Here is a 15,090-nt window from a genome sequence, read left to right on the forward strand (position 1 = left end):
GAATCCATTTTTTTTCTCTCATCAATGTTAAAACAAATTGACGATGAACTAAAGAGCATTATTCGAATGCATGATGTACTGTACTCACCCTTCCTGTGATGATATGAGATGATACAATGCCTATGTGATGAGATGAAGTGAGGCGAGTGACATAGATAGACATTGTGAAACAGAGTTAAGCTACTATAAGCATTACAAGCACTGTGATGCCAGCCACAGTTGATCTGATAATTGAAACAGTTGTTAAATGACTGACAGGCAGAAATATCTACAGCATGAAGACACTGAAAAAAGAGATGATTCACATGAGGGGCAGGATGGAATTGACATTGCGAGGTTTTATCACCTACTCAGAATGGCGTGCTTTTTAAAACTTGTGAATTGTTTATTTCTGAAAATTTCCATTTAATACTTTGGGCCAATATTCGACTGCTGGTAACTGGAACCTCAGAAAGTGAAACCATGGTTAAAGGGGGACTCCTGTACATATAAAATAGCACCATCCTCCAAATAGGAAGATGGTTTTTCATGGTGTATTTGGTAAGTACTAAAAAGCAAGTGCAAGCATAGATTTCTCATTGGGTCTTTCATTATCACTATTTAAATATAACCTAAAGGAAGAAAATTCTTATTGCTTTTTTTTTCTTACTGTTCAATCTGCCCTAGGATGTTTACTACTATTGGCTCTGCAATTTAATCACAGCTCCTTAGAGTTCTATGGGTTTTCTCTGCCAGAGATTCCATTCAAGGTGACTGCATTAACTTTTACAGCTTTTGTGGCTATCCCTATCCCTTGATGATACCACCATTAAATAACCCTTTTCACAATATATAGACACTGTAGTTTAAAGGTCCCTAAGCAACTTGGTCCCTTTTATCAAGAGCCACCAGACTTTTGAATGCCTGTAGTCTATTATTTACTATGGTTTATTGGGATTTTTAAAAATGGGTAATTAATTCTTGGCACATTGCTTTAGTCTGGTTCTAACAAGTATGAGTCCATTTCCATGCATGTGTGTTTAGATTAATATGAAGCAATGCTCAGGCTCATTTTCAGACTTTGTTGCTGGGAGATACAGAAGGACCCCTGGGGCTAACTCGACTTCTGTTTATTTTCATAAGAGACAACATAGATGAACATGGCTGGACTGGTCACAGTGTCAATAACAGATCCCAACCCAGAATGCTTTACCTTAGCAGTTGAACCAGGAAAGTCACCTAAATATGTATAAACTTTGATGATGTAGATACCTTTGTCAACACTGGTCCAGCCTAAAAGTCAAAGATCTTTAAGTTCTGGCCAATTTCACAAAATCACAAAACTTGGTACAAAACTGCACTCAAAAGATGTAAAGTTTCACACACAAAAAATCAAGGGATCCATACAGTGTGATAGATGAAGCTTTGCTGTCGATATTTTTTATTCCGTCCTAATGTATCTTGAGGCCAACACCCCTGCGGTGGTCCTGAACTCTGTACTGTCACATACAGAGGCCAGTCTCCTCATTTAGCATCCAGGAACATTAGGATAGCCTAAAACAGCCTCGAGGACACGCTGTGAAGAGCCTCCATGTCCCTGTTACCTCCATCCTGAGTCAGGCTGCACACTTCAAAGTTTGTATGATTAATATATAGCTAATAATTTGCTTCTCTGGTGGTGGAATTCCAAACTGAAATTATACTGCATGCTTGAGCTGGAATGGCTAACTCTTCTGCAGAGATGGTCGTAGCTTAGCATCTTATTTATATACTATGTGCTTCTTCTTAAGGGAGACTACCACCCTTTTACAGGTAAAAGCCTGCAAGTCACATCTTCAGTAAAGTTTTAAAGGGACAATTCTTTTAGCAATACTTCACATTGCAGATTTTAAGTCATCTGCATACTGTAAAATATTTATCATTGGGTAAAGTCAGTTGAAGTTAGAATAGTTTGCCAAGTAATAAGTACAACTTATTCTAATTACCAGTTAACTAGAAGCCTGAGATTTTAAAATCCCCAAATTTTAATTCTATCCAAAACATTTTCAACAGTTATGTGATTTTGTCTTTATTCTTAATTACACTGCAATAGTTGGAAGGTATAGAGTTTCAGAGACAAATGAGTATTTGTTTAATTGAGCCACTACTTTTTCCTTGAATAGCTGTGATGGTTTTACTAACCAGCAAACCCTAGAATATTCAGTACATATATATGAAAGAAGATTAAAGTATACATATAAGAAAAATTATTTTCTTCCTTTATTTTTTTGAAGTTGTTTAGTCAATGCAAAATCAGTAACACGATAGATAATTTGCTAAGCAAAAGCCATACCAAATGATTCTCCTAAATTTCTTTTCCTACTAAAAGTAAATTCTGTCAAATTTTAAATAAATGACTGTTTAGACTCAAGCTTATTTAGTCACATGTGAGCACTTTTATCCTAAAGAGAAAGTTGTAGAATTTTGACTAAGGCACAGTACCAGTTGCAGCTGTGGGTGAAACTGTCCAGAGTGGTCTGAGGCAAAAAAACAACTATTACATCAGTGAATCCTAGCTTTCAGATACTATAAAATTTTAAGGCCAGAAAACTTTTATATTTACAAGAAATGTTTTGAAAGTGAGTGGGAGCGCTGAAATGCAAGAAACATTATATTGAGATTCAAATTGCCCTCTGGTGAAAAGGGCAGTCTGTTTAGAACTTTGTACCTTAATATTTGCTAGATGAGCTCATTCCGTGTACTGAATAAACCAAACAAGCTGCTAGCTGATCGTACTCTCTCTACTAGAGAAACCACAAAATGCCTGCCCCATCCACAGGCTTATTCAGCTCCGTGTATGTGAGAGAATCACAGCTGACTGTGGAGCAGGGAGGGATGTCGGACCCAAAGGAAACCCATGCATAGGGTGGTGAGCAGCCTGTGACATAATCTGATCACAGAGGTCTACCAAGAGCTCAATCAAGTCTTGTAATTCTTTCTGTCTGTTTTGGATGTCTGCCATCAGCAAAAAGAATAAGCAGCAGCTGGTAGGTTTGAAGCATTTTAGATGACCCTTACCTATTATGTTGGATAAAATAAGACAAAGCACCTGATTAGGCACGTAAAGCAGGTGCCCCTGTATTCCATATCAAAGGAATCGTCACCACTGCAAATCTTTTATCCCCTATTTATTACCATTTGTAATAAAAGACTTGGTCACTTGGTGTTACATAAATAGACTTGTATATGCATAATGTATACACATTATAACACAATAATACAATGATCACACATGAAGCCATTACCCAACCAAGAAATAAAATGTTGTTTGCCTCTATTCACGTATTTCCTCCTCATCCCATTTTCCTGCTTCTTGTCCAGGTCAGCACCGATCACTATCCTAAATGGTGTTTATCATTCTATTAATTTTGAAAACTTTGTCATCAATACTATATGTATGCATTCAACATTAACCATACAGAATTTATCTAGGGGGTTATATGTTACTTTACTTTATTTTCATATTATACTTGCTTTATTGTATTAATCTTCCATAATTTATTAATAAATTCTGTTTTTAAAAAAACAATTTTTATAAAAGAAAAAAATATCATGACCTGTGCTGCTATGAGCTTTTTCCTAATTGCTCCTGTTATAAAAGTACAAAATTTTCTCCTTGGCATACCTAGGAGTGAAACTGCTGGACTGGATTGTACTCGTATGCAAAAGTTCTGCTTTTCAAGATAATGCCCAATGGTTTTCCAATGTGATGGTACAAATCTTTACAATGGAGTTTGTGAGATTCATGAAGAGTGAGTCAATGGTAGTACAAGTAAACTGACATGAAGTAGAAAATCAAATAGAAGACAAGTGGCAATAAAGACACAAATAGGTCAATGTAAGCCCAGACCTGCAATAGAGTGCTGTTCCTGGTAGATGCTGGAAGAGTAACAGCAGAGATCCAGAGCTATTGCTAGGTACTGAAACATTCTAATCTCTGAGAGCTGGCTGGGTGGCACAGGGTAACACCTCCAGTCAAGTGTTACATAGAAATGGTGATGTTAGGCATTGTTCTCCCCTTCTCAACTGTAGAGGGAAAGACTTATCATTTTACCATAAAGTGTATTCTTTTTCTGTTGATTAAGTAAGTCCCAGTGAACCCTACCATTTCCCCGAAAATAAGACCTAGACGGACCATCAACTCTAATGCATCTTTTGGAGCAACAATTAATATAAGACCTGGTATTACAGTATATTAATTATTATATTATATTATATTATATTATATTATATTATATTATATTATATTATATTATATTATATTATATTATATTAAAGACCCGGGCTTATATTATAGTAAAATTAAGACCAGGTCTTATGTTAATTTTTGCTCCAAAAGACACATTACAGCTGATGGTACGGCTAGGTCTTATTTTCAGGGAAACACGGTAGTTTCCTAAGGGATTTGTTTTTTTATCAAAAAATAGGTATTGGATTTTATCGAATACTTTTTTTGCACCTATCTTACTATTTTTTCCTTTTTTTTTTTGCTATTAATGTAGTAAATTATTTTTTATATGTTAAAGCAACATTTCCGTTCTTCCCAGAATAAACCTAAATTTGTTGGGTTATTTTCTTGGGGATTTCTGCATCTGTGCATATGAGATAAACTCTTTTTTTGAAATGTCCTTGGTAGGGCTTGGTATCAGTGTTACACTGGCTTCAAAAAATGAATTAGATGTTTTCCTTTTTTCTCTATTCTTGGGAAGATTTTAAGCTTTAATGAGTCTTACTCCAATGTTTGGAAGATTTTATTAGTGAGTCCTTCTGGGCCTGGAATTTTCTTTGTGGGAAGGTTTTTGTTTCTGTTTTATTACTGTTTAAATATCTTTAACATAAAATAGACTAACATAAAATTTAGATTTCCTATCTTTTTCTGTACAAATTTATATATTTCAACTAAATTTTCAAATTTATTGGCATAAAGTTGTATATAATATCCTCTTTTTAACGTCTGTGTGGTTTTATGATAATGATTTTTACCTTCTCTAGTTTTTTTCTTGATTAGTTTTGTTAGATATTTATCAATATTAGTAGCACTGATTTTCTCTGGTATATATATGTTTGTTTACAATTTCGTTAATTTCTGTTCTTTTCTTAATATATTTCTTTCCTTCTACATTCTTTGAGTTTAATTTGCTGGATTTTTTATTGTAACTTTTGCAATGGATGCCTACTTAATAAAATTTCAGACTTTCTCAACTTTTGATACATATATTTAAGATTATAAATTTCCCTCAGACCACTGCTTTAGCTGAATCCCACAAGTTTTAATAATGTATTTTTATTATCTTTTATTTTTAAATATTTTGTAGTTTTTATTATTATCCTACCTTTAAACATGGGCTATTTAGAAATGTATTACTACTTTTTCTGCTCCACCCAGACAGGGGTTCATATGACATTGTTTTGAGTTTCTATCTTAACTTAAAGGGAAACTCACCATTTCCAGGGCCTTTGATGTCCTGAAAATGAAGGAGAAGGATGTCCTCAAATTCATTGCAGCAGAGACAGACTTAAGTGGCACCGACCTTGACTTCCAAATGAAACAGTGCATTTCAAAAGGAAAAGTGATGGCATCAATGACAAATCTGCAGAGAACCTGGGAGAAGTTTCTACTGGCAGCTCGTGCCATCGTTGCTCTTGAAAACCTGGCTGATGTCAGTGTCAAATCCTCCAGGAATACAGGCCAGCGAGCCGTGTGGAGTTTGCTGCTGCCACCAGAGCCCTGCTATTATTGCTGGTGGCTTCACTCCTGGAACCTTTACTACCCAGATCCCAGCAGCCTTCCAGGAGCTATGACTTCCGGTGGTTACCGCTCCCGTGGCTGACTCCCAGCCTCCCTCAAAGGTGTCTTAGGTTAACCTGCCTACCACTGTTCTGTGTAACACAGCCTCTCCTCCGCACTTTGTGGACATTGCCCACCGTACAACACTGGAGGGAGCTCACTCAGTGGGTCTCAGGTGGCGGATGCAGGCCGGCAAGTACCGCGCATGCCTGGCACCATCTCGCGTGAACATGCATGAGCGGTCATACCTGGTTTACTTCTGCAGGGCTCCTGAAGAGACTGAAAAGGAAAGATAGGCCGCTGCTGAAAAGGCTGTGACCGAGGAGGAATTTCAGGGCGAATGGACTGCTTCCGCTCTGGAATTTACTGCCGAGCAACCTGAGGTCATAGACTGGTCTGAACACGAGGTGCCCTCGTGCCTTGTCTGTAGTTCCTTCCCGAAGCCTGGAGCATCAGCCAGCCACTGAAGCCTGGTCCGCGGCTAAGGGGTAGGAACAACCGCTGAGTGGTCTTAAGCTCTTCTTCTTCATTCTGAAACAAAGAATAGAAATAATGGTGATGGGAAAAACATTTTCTAAAGAAACAAAAATGGATTGCTTATTTCTATTCGTTTAGGGATTTGTCTCACTGTATTTTTGTTATTCATTTCTAACTCAGTTCCACTGTGATCATAGAATATACTTTGATTGAACACTTGGAAAAGTTGTTGTGACCTCCTTGACAGTTCAGATACCTATATGATTATTTTAAGTGTTCCATGTGAACTCGAATATAATATGTATGATACAGGTGTTGAGTGCTGTATTCAGCAGGGAGTTTTACCCACACCTGTTCTTCTAGATTTCTGTATGTCTACTGATTATTTTGTCTGTTGTATCAGTTACTGAGACAGGTATGTTAAGTTCTTTTATGATCTCGGTTTTGCCTATTTCTTTTTTTTGTTTATGTCCATTATGTTTTACATGTTTGGAGACTATGTATAAAAATTTAGGAGTGTTATACATTCCAGGTGGACCGTGTCTTTTATCATTTCAAATGCCCCTCTTTGTTTCTGGTAATAATTTTTGCTTTAATGTCCACACTGACTTTTATTAGCATGGTTCTGCAAGCTTTCTTTTTGTTGGTGTTTGCATGGAATAATTTTCCATCCTTTTGCTTTCAACTTCTCTGGGCCTTATATTTAAGGTATATTATTTTTTCATTTCGTTTTGATACAAAATGACAATCCTGGTTCTAGTGTTTTCCTAGAATAGAGAAAGAATTTTAACTGCAACATTTGGTCCATGTACAGTTAATGTAATATTGAAATATTTGAGGTTATATGTACCATCTTACTCCTCCTTTTTCCTTGTCTTGCTCTGTTGATTAAATCTGGCCAGCTACAGGCCAAAACTACCTACATTCATTTGTTTACATATTGTTCATGGTTGCTTTTACACTGCAATATCAGAACTGAACTAATACTTGTTAAGTAATGACCTGTTTCACCATAGAGTGAGGAATAAAGTTTTCTGAAAATTCTTTGATAACGTAAAATCTCCTGGAAAGTTGGATATCTGTAATATGTATATATAATAACGGAATCACATTCAGAACTTCTAAAGTCAATATGTTAGAAAAAGGAGATAAGGAAAGAAACTCCAAAATAAAATGATCAAAAAATTTGAACACGTATTTCATGAATAAGGATACCCAAATGGCCAATAAGCTTATGAAATATGTTTTCAACTTTATTAGACATCAGGAAAATGAACATTAAAGCCACAATTCAATAAAGCCCATCTACTAGAGTGTCCAAATTTTTTTGAGGCAGAAAATAACAATTATTAGTAAGGCTATGGCCAACCAGAATTTTTATACACTGCTGGTAGGAATGTAAATTGATACATTCACTTTGAGAACTCTTTGGCAGTACTTATTGAAGCTGAACATATGCCTACCTTACGATCTAGCACTTCTATGCATACCCAACAGAACTTCATGCACATGTTCACCAAAAGATATAGACGCCAGTGTTCTTAGTGGTGCTATTTATAGATGCACAAAACTAAAAACTACTTAAATGACCATCAACAGCAGCTTGAATAAATAAATTGTGCTCTTTTTCCAGAGAGGACTATTAGCACAATGTAAAGGAGCAAACTCCACATAAGAATGGATATTAAAAATGTAACACTGAGTGAAAGAAGCTGTACACAAAAACGTGCATAGTAGATGGTTCTATTTGCACAAAGTTCAAAACCAGGCAAAACTAATCTATACTGCAAGAAGTCAAGAAAGTGATTTCCTTCTGGAGGGGTGTGGTGACTTGGAGGAGTTTGGAGGCATTTTCTGGGTACCAGTAGTGTTATGTTTCTTGATCTTAGTACTGGTTACAGGTATGGTTAGTTTCTGAAAATTCTTCCATCTGCACACTTATGATTGGTGTACTTTTTTCTATTATGGTATTCTTCAATACGTATTTTTTAATTTTATGGAGACTTAATTTGATTAAGAGCATACTTCTGGATTTAGTCATTAAGAAATAATGTGATTATTTAGACAAAAGTTTAAAATGTGTCTTTACTATGCATCTGATTTTACTTTTCTTTTCTCTGAGGCAAACTAACATATTTAGTATATATAGTACAGAGTAGTTATCAGTGCAATTGCTTATGCCCGACAAAGCTTCCACCACCTCTTGTTACCTTTCTTTACTATATTATTATGCATTAAATGTTTGATTATGAGTAAGAAAACAATATGCTCCAGATGGAAAGAATAAAACTTCATTGTATCTCCTTTCTGAGAAACCAGATGTCAGGCAGAATAAACTAAATACAATTAAAAGAAAATATATAGATGGGGAAAAAAAATCTCAATTACACTGTGATTGCTGGAAGCATAATTGGATGCCTCCCTTCCTAAAATATGTATCGTTAGACTAAAAATACTTGTATACGTTTAGGACCAACAAATTACATAAACCGTATTCAGAAATATTTAAAAGTTAAAGGGAATTGTTTGAGAGTATATTGCTCAGTTCATCATGCATAGAAAAAAAATGAGTGTTTCCTCTTTGAAGTAATTATGCTATCATTTGATCATCAGAAAACTAAAGTGCAAATAATCCAGATTCTCTTATTTCCTTCCTTTACACTACATAAAAGTTCATATTTTTAATGAATGAAATTAGTGGGACAGTAAACAGTGAAAGCAATTGTTGGAAGCAACTATTCATTATAGCAAAATTCCTATGACCAGAGAGTTAAAGAATTTATATAAAGTTTACTTCAGTTTACATTATCATATTATTTGCTACGCAAATTATAACTTACTAAGAATACGTACCCTTTTATCATCTTATTCCCCATACCTTCTAAAGGTCTGCTTTAGAGTGGTAAATGAACATGCAATGAACTGCCATCTCCAAAAGGGGTTCCCTGGAGCCTCTTTATAGTCAATCCCTTCCCACCACCCCCAAAACTCTGGTAACTAATGATCTGTTTTCAATCATTACAGCAGTGCCTTTTCCAAAATGTCATAAAAGTAAAACCATAGAGTATGTAGTCTTATGTGTCTGGCTTCTTTCACTTCACATAATATTTTTGAGATCATGCATGTTATTAAATATACCAATAATTTGTTCCTTTCTATTGCTTACTAATACTCCATTATATGGATTTATCACATTTGCTTATCCAGTCACCAGTAGATTGATATTTAGGTAGTTTCCAGTTTGAGGCTATTTTGAATATAGCCTCATAATACTAAGTTTCCCTGAAAGTAAGACCTAGCCGGACCGTCAGCTCTAATGCGTCTTTTGGAGCAAAAATTGATATAAGACCCGGTGTTATCTTACTATAAGACCCAGTCTAACATAATATAATATAATATAATACAATATAATAATATAATATAATAGCAGGTCTTATATTAATTTTTGCTCCAAAAGACGCATTAGAGCTGATGGTATGGCTAGGTCTCATTTTCAGGGAAACACGATATGAAGCTGTCACAAACATTTGCACATAAGTGTTTGTATGGACAAATATTTTCATATTAGTTAAGTAAATACCCAGGAGTGAGCTCATTGGGTCATATGGTAAATGCATCTTAACTTTATAAGAAAGTGCCAAAATATGTTGCAAAGTGTCTGTACTATTTTGCATTCCTATCTGCAGTGTATGAGTATTACAGTTTTTAAACATACTTGCTAAAACTTGAATTGTCAGGCTTTTTAAATTTTGCTATTTTAGTAAGTGTGTAGAATGATCTCATTGTGGTTTAAATTTGCATGGCTAATAATATTGAATATCTTTTTATGTACTTGTTTGTCATTTGTATATCTGCTTTGGTAAAGTGTTCAAATTCATTGGCCTTTTTTTGAACTGGGTTTTTTTTTTGCATCTTATTATTAAGTTGTAGAAGTTGTTTATATATTCAGGACATGATTTGTATATTCTGGACATACATATTTTGCAAATATTTTTTCCCCAGACTGTAGTTTGACTTTTAATTTCTTAAGCATATCTTGAAGTTTTTCCTCTGGTATCATGCTCATTAATTCATTCATTCATTTATTCATTCATTTACTCACTTGTTCATTTAGCAAATGTATATTGGGTACCTACTGTGTATCACAGTCCAAAAAAATAAATAAATAGAAATAAATCTTTCTCCCTCTCCATGGGAAAATCATCTTGGATTAACCATTTAACACTGATTACCTGGAAATGTGAAATGCCAGCTATGTTACTAGTCAACATTACTTATAGCAAAAATGATGCTGGAAGGACAGGAGTAAACCACACATATCCAGTGGGAACCCACAGGGAAGCTTTGTGGCTTCCCTGAGAGTAGTGCTTTTGTAATGGGTGTACTTTTTCTTGTGGATTACTAGAAGACATTCTCATGGGACAAATACAACAAATATTACAGGACGTGGACCGTCTTAGCAAGTGTAGAGTACCTGCATCCATTGATGGGAGCTTTTTCCTTAAACCTGAGCTGTCACTTGAAGGGCTAGAGTAGAGGTTCTGAGACTACTGTGGGGACTCCTATTTGCTGACACACTTGATACTGTCCTCCCATTGTCTCCCACATATGTCTGGCAAAGCTGAATGAATCTTGTGCCACAATGGCTTAGTGAGTCCAACGAGTATAATTAGCTAGTTGAACCCATGACCACTGCTACTGGTCAAGCTGAGTGAGTTAGTTTCGAACATATTGCACATAATGACCAAAACAAAGACCCTGCTTTGGTTTCAGTTATCTTCCAGTTGTCTTCCGGGGAAGACAGACAACAAATAAATTTAAAATCATGTCAGGTGGTAATGCTCTGTTGAAAATCAAGCAGCATATGGGAGATAATGAAGGACAGTGAGGAAAAGTTGACATTTTATATAGAGTATTCAGGGAGGGCTCTGTGACAAAATAACATTTGAGCACAGATTTCAAAGACATGAGGCAGCAATCATGGTAGATATCTGTGGGAGAACTTTCCAGACAGAGGAAATAGCAAGTGCAGTGGTCCTTAGCAGAAATGTGCTTAGCATGTTTAAGAAACAGCTGCATGCAGGGGCAAAGAGATGAGAAATAAGGCCATAAAACTATGGGAGGGCAGACCTTTTAGACCCTTATAAGCCATCTGAGATGAATGGGAGGCGTTGACGGTTCTGAGCAGGGAGTATGACGGGGGCTGCCGTATGAAGGACAGACGGTGAGATCCAGGATCTAAGTAGGGAACCAAGTTAAGCTATTGCAATAATCCAAGTGGGAGACAGCGGGGGACAGGGCAACTAGAACCCTGCACTGCAAGTGGTAAAAAGTGGTCAGGTTCCAGGTATGTTTTGAAGGCTGGATTTTGTGTCTGGGTTGACTTTTTGACATGAGGAAAAAAAAAAAAGGAGTCAAAGTTGACTGCAAGGTTTTTGATTTAAGCATCCAGATGGGTAAGTTGCCACAAATTGAAATGGAGAAAAGTGGAAGAGTAATTTTGGCGGTAAAATTAAGAGTTCCTTTTGGATATGTTAGTTACTCGTTAGACATCTAAAGAGAGATGTTGTATAGATAGTTGGATGCTGAGATTCTGGAAAGCTTGAAAATAAAGTATAAATGTTGGAATCATCAGGGTATGGATGGTATTTGGAGCCAAGGAAGAAGTCCAAGGACTGAACCCAAATAAGTTGATTTAATTGAGCATAAAAATTTCAACAGATTTACAAATCTGTTCTTCTTAAGAATTTTGTGATTTTCAGTAAAGTAGCTCAGGGGGCCCTATACAAAATATGTGTGTAGTATACATAAACAGTCTTCACTTGCATGTGTGCTACTAACAAAAAGACAACTCCAAAAATGCAGGGCTTCAAGCTGGACAAAGATCTTGGAAAATACTTTTTTCTCAGTTTTCCTCAAAGGAAAAAAAAAAACAGTGTTCTTTCTCGAATGCTTACGTTCATGTCAGGATATAGTTCACATAAAAATGGACTGTTAATTCAACACAAAACATTTTACCCAACTTAATTATTTATTGTCTCCACCACCTGTTGTTATGAAACAGAAAATGAAGTTTGCATAAATGTCACATATGCGGGGTCACCATGACCAATGATTGTATTTACATTCTTTATGAAAACAATCAGACGGAAATCTGCATATAGCCAAAATATTTATATTCAAGCACAGAAAGGTAAAAGTTCTCAGGCTACACAAAGAGCTTCCAGAGTTTGCCTGAGGAGCGGGGAACTGAGTGCCTAGAAATAGCAGAATCTGACTTTTCACTGTATCCCTTTTGTGCTCATTGTGCATACATTCCTTTTTTAAGGAAATATACTATTTGATACAACATAAATCAGGTACAATTAATTAAATTTTAATTAAGCATAAGATCTTAATGGGGCTGGAAATACTGAGATCATCAACTACTACAGAGCCAAAAAGTCCAAATGGTTTCTGCCATCATTAAATTTATTATTTCGGGTTCTATCATTCATATTAATGTTTTTGGGTTTTTTTACCCTGTTTCTATTGCCCCTGAAAAGCAACTTTAATTTTATTGCTTTAGAGCCAATCCGTTTTTTTTTCTTTTCCCCTCTTCTATTAGTTCTTGCAAGACAAACTCCTAACTAGATTAAGAACATTACAGAATATAAGCATTTGAAAGATTATGAGTTCTTACTACATGTAACTCAAAATAAAAATGACAGTGAGAAAAACAAAGCATTATTTTTAAAATGAAAGAAAACATGCATGGATGGGTAAATGTAGTTAACCTCTTTCTAGATTACCTGAATATTGTTTTGGAGATCCCTCTTTGCAAAATGCTTTAAGCACCTGCTTAGTCAGTCTGTTACATAGACCAGTAGTTTGAACTGAGTCATTATCTCCATGTTACTAATCTCTCTTTTATTTATCTTTCCCTTTGATTCTTCTCTAGTATTCTGTACATACTCTCATGCCCCGCACTCTAGATCATAATCTGTGTAAGGCTAAGGGACAGTTAATACCCCCTGCTGTATGACAACAGCAAGCTGCCCATGAAAAGGTTTGGAATAGGGCATTAAAAGTAAGGAAAATATTTCACGATGAGCATATTATAGCAGATAAAACAGCTTATCTCCACAGCAGATTCATTCAAATAATGTGTGATGATATATTTGTATTCATTTAGGAATCCTGATAATATTTAGGGATATTAATCATCCATAAATTTAAGACTTGGGCAGCCTTGCTTCCATCTCCCATTGACTAGAATGACAAACATCTTTGCATTAGATTGCCTTTGTTTCTCTAATTTTTCAAACTAATTATTTTAGAGTGTCCTTGCTGACATCCCATATCTCTTTTTGCTTCATTATATTCAAATTAGAGAATACTGGATCTGCAGATTGAGATATCGCAGCAAACCTGATTGGGACACTGTCACTAAGCTTTGTTGTTCTATTCTTAGAAGTAATAGAAGGCTTGGGAGGACAAGGGTGAATCATAATTATTTAGAGGGAAGCCATGGCTTTGTGGCCTCCCTGAGGGTTTTGCTCTTGTAATGGATGTACTTTGTCATGTGGATTCCTAGAAGATACTCTCATGGGACAAATGCAATAAATATTATGAGACATGAACCTTTTAAGCAAGGGTGGTACCTGCACCCATCAATGGAGTCTCTTTCCCTAAACCTGAGTTGAAGGGCTAGAGAAGAGGTTCCTGGGCTGCTGTGGGAACACTGCTGATGACACACTTGATTCTGTCTTCCCCGGGGTCTCCTCTATGTGTCTTACCGAGTTCCTACCCCAGAAGTTTGTGTTTGGATGTTGTAATGGGAAAAAACTTTTTCAGTTTTGAAGCTTATAAAATCTTTGTAAAAGTCTTTCTCTCTCTCTCTCTCTCTCTCTCTCTCTCTCTCTCTCTCTCTCTCTCTCTCTCTCTCTCTCTCTCTTCTGTCTCAGTCAGAATTGGACTAGGACTTGGCCAGACTCCCATGACATGAGCTTTCATAAGACAACTGAATCTTTAGAATCTTTCCACTAAACAGTCTGTATATTTCTTTAAGTTACTCAGGAACTGAAAAAGAGTCATAGCTGCATGTTGTCTGGATTCTGGTTGTCATAATAGAAAACATCTCTGAATTTTTTCTGTCAGATTTGGCCAGTTTTGTGGAACACCCAGAATAAGAGCATCACCCAGGCTTCTTTGCTCCTTGGAAATCACTTATTATTCTCTAAAATACAGCGGAAAAACATGTATCTGGGTAAAGCCTTTTAAAACAAGAACTAGATATTTTATTAATTCAAAATCAAATTTAGTGACTATACTAACATTTACACAAAAGGGGGGGAGTAAGACTCTTTACCATGATTTTTATTATATAAAATATATGACTATAATTTACTCATATATAATTCAAGAAACGATATACTTATTTACATCAAAGATAATTCTAAAATTCTTTCTTTAAATCAGGTTTATAAGATACTTAAGGCACACAATTTGTATGTTTTAAAACATTTTTACACCTAAGAAACCATCACTATAATCAACATCAAGGATATATTCATCACTCCAGAAGTTTCCTAGTGCCCCATTGATAATCCCACCCTCTTGTTCCACTCCAGTAACCTTGCCTCTATCTCCAAGCAATCAGTGACCCATAACTAATCTGTTATAGATTAGTTTGCACTTACTAGAATTTTATGTAAGTGGAATTAGATAACATGTAATCTTTGTCTGGATTCTTTCATCCAGAGTAATGATCTTCAGAGCCATCCCTTTGTTGTATACACCAGTAGTACTTTCCTTTTTATGGCTGA

General features: G+C 35.8%; 1 pseudogene; it reads left to right on the forward strand.

Moving 5' to 3' along the window:
* Positions 1–518: 518 nt before the first annotated feature.
* Positions 519–6,273, forward strand: LOC117038422 (40S ribosomal protein SA-like; annotated as a pseudogene).
* The last annotated feature ends 8,817 nt before the right edge of the window (positions 6,274–15,090 follow it).

This window comes from Rhinolophus ferrumequinum, chromosome 18 (genome assembly GCF_004115265.2).
Source record: "Rhinolophus ferrumequinum isolate MPI-CBG mRhiFer1 chromosome 18, mRhiFer1_v1.p, whole genome shotgun sequence".
Classification (NCBI taxonomy): domain Eukaryota; kingdom Metazoa; phylum Chordata; class Mammalia; order Chiroptera; family Rhinolophidae; genus Rhinolophus; species Rhinolophus ferrumequinum.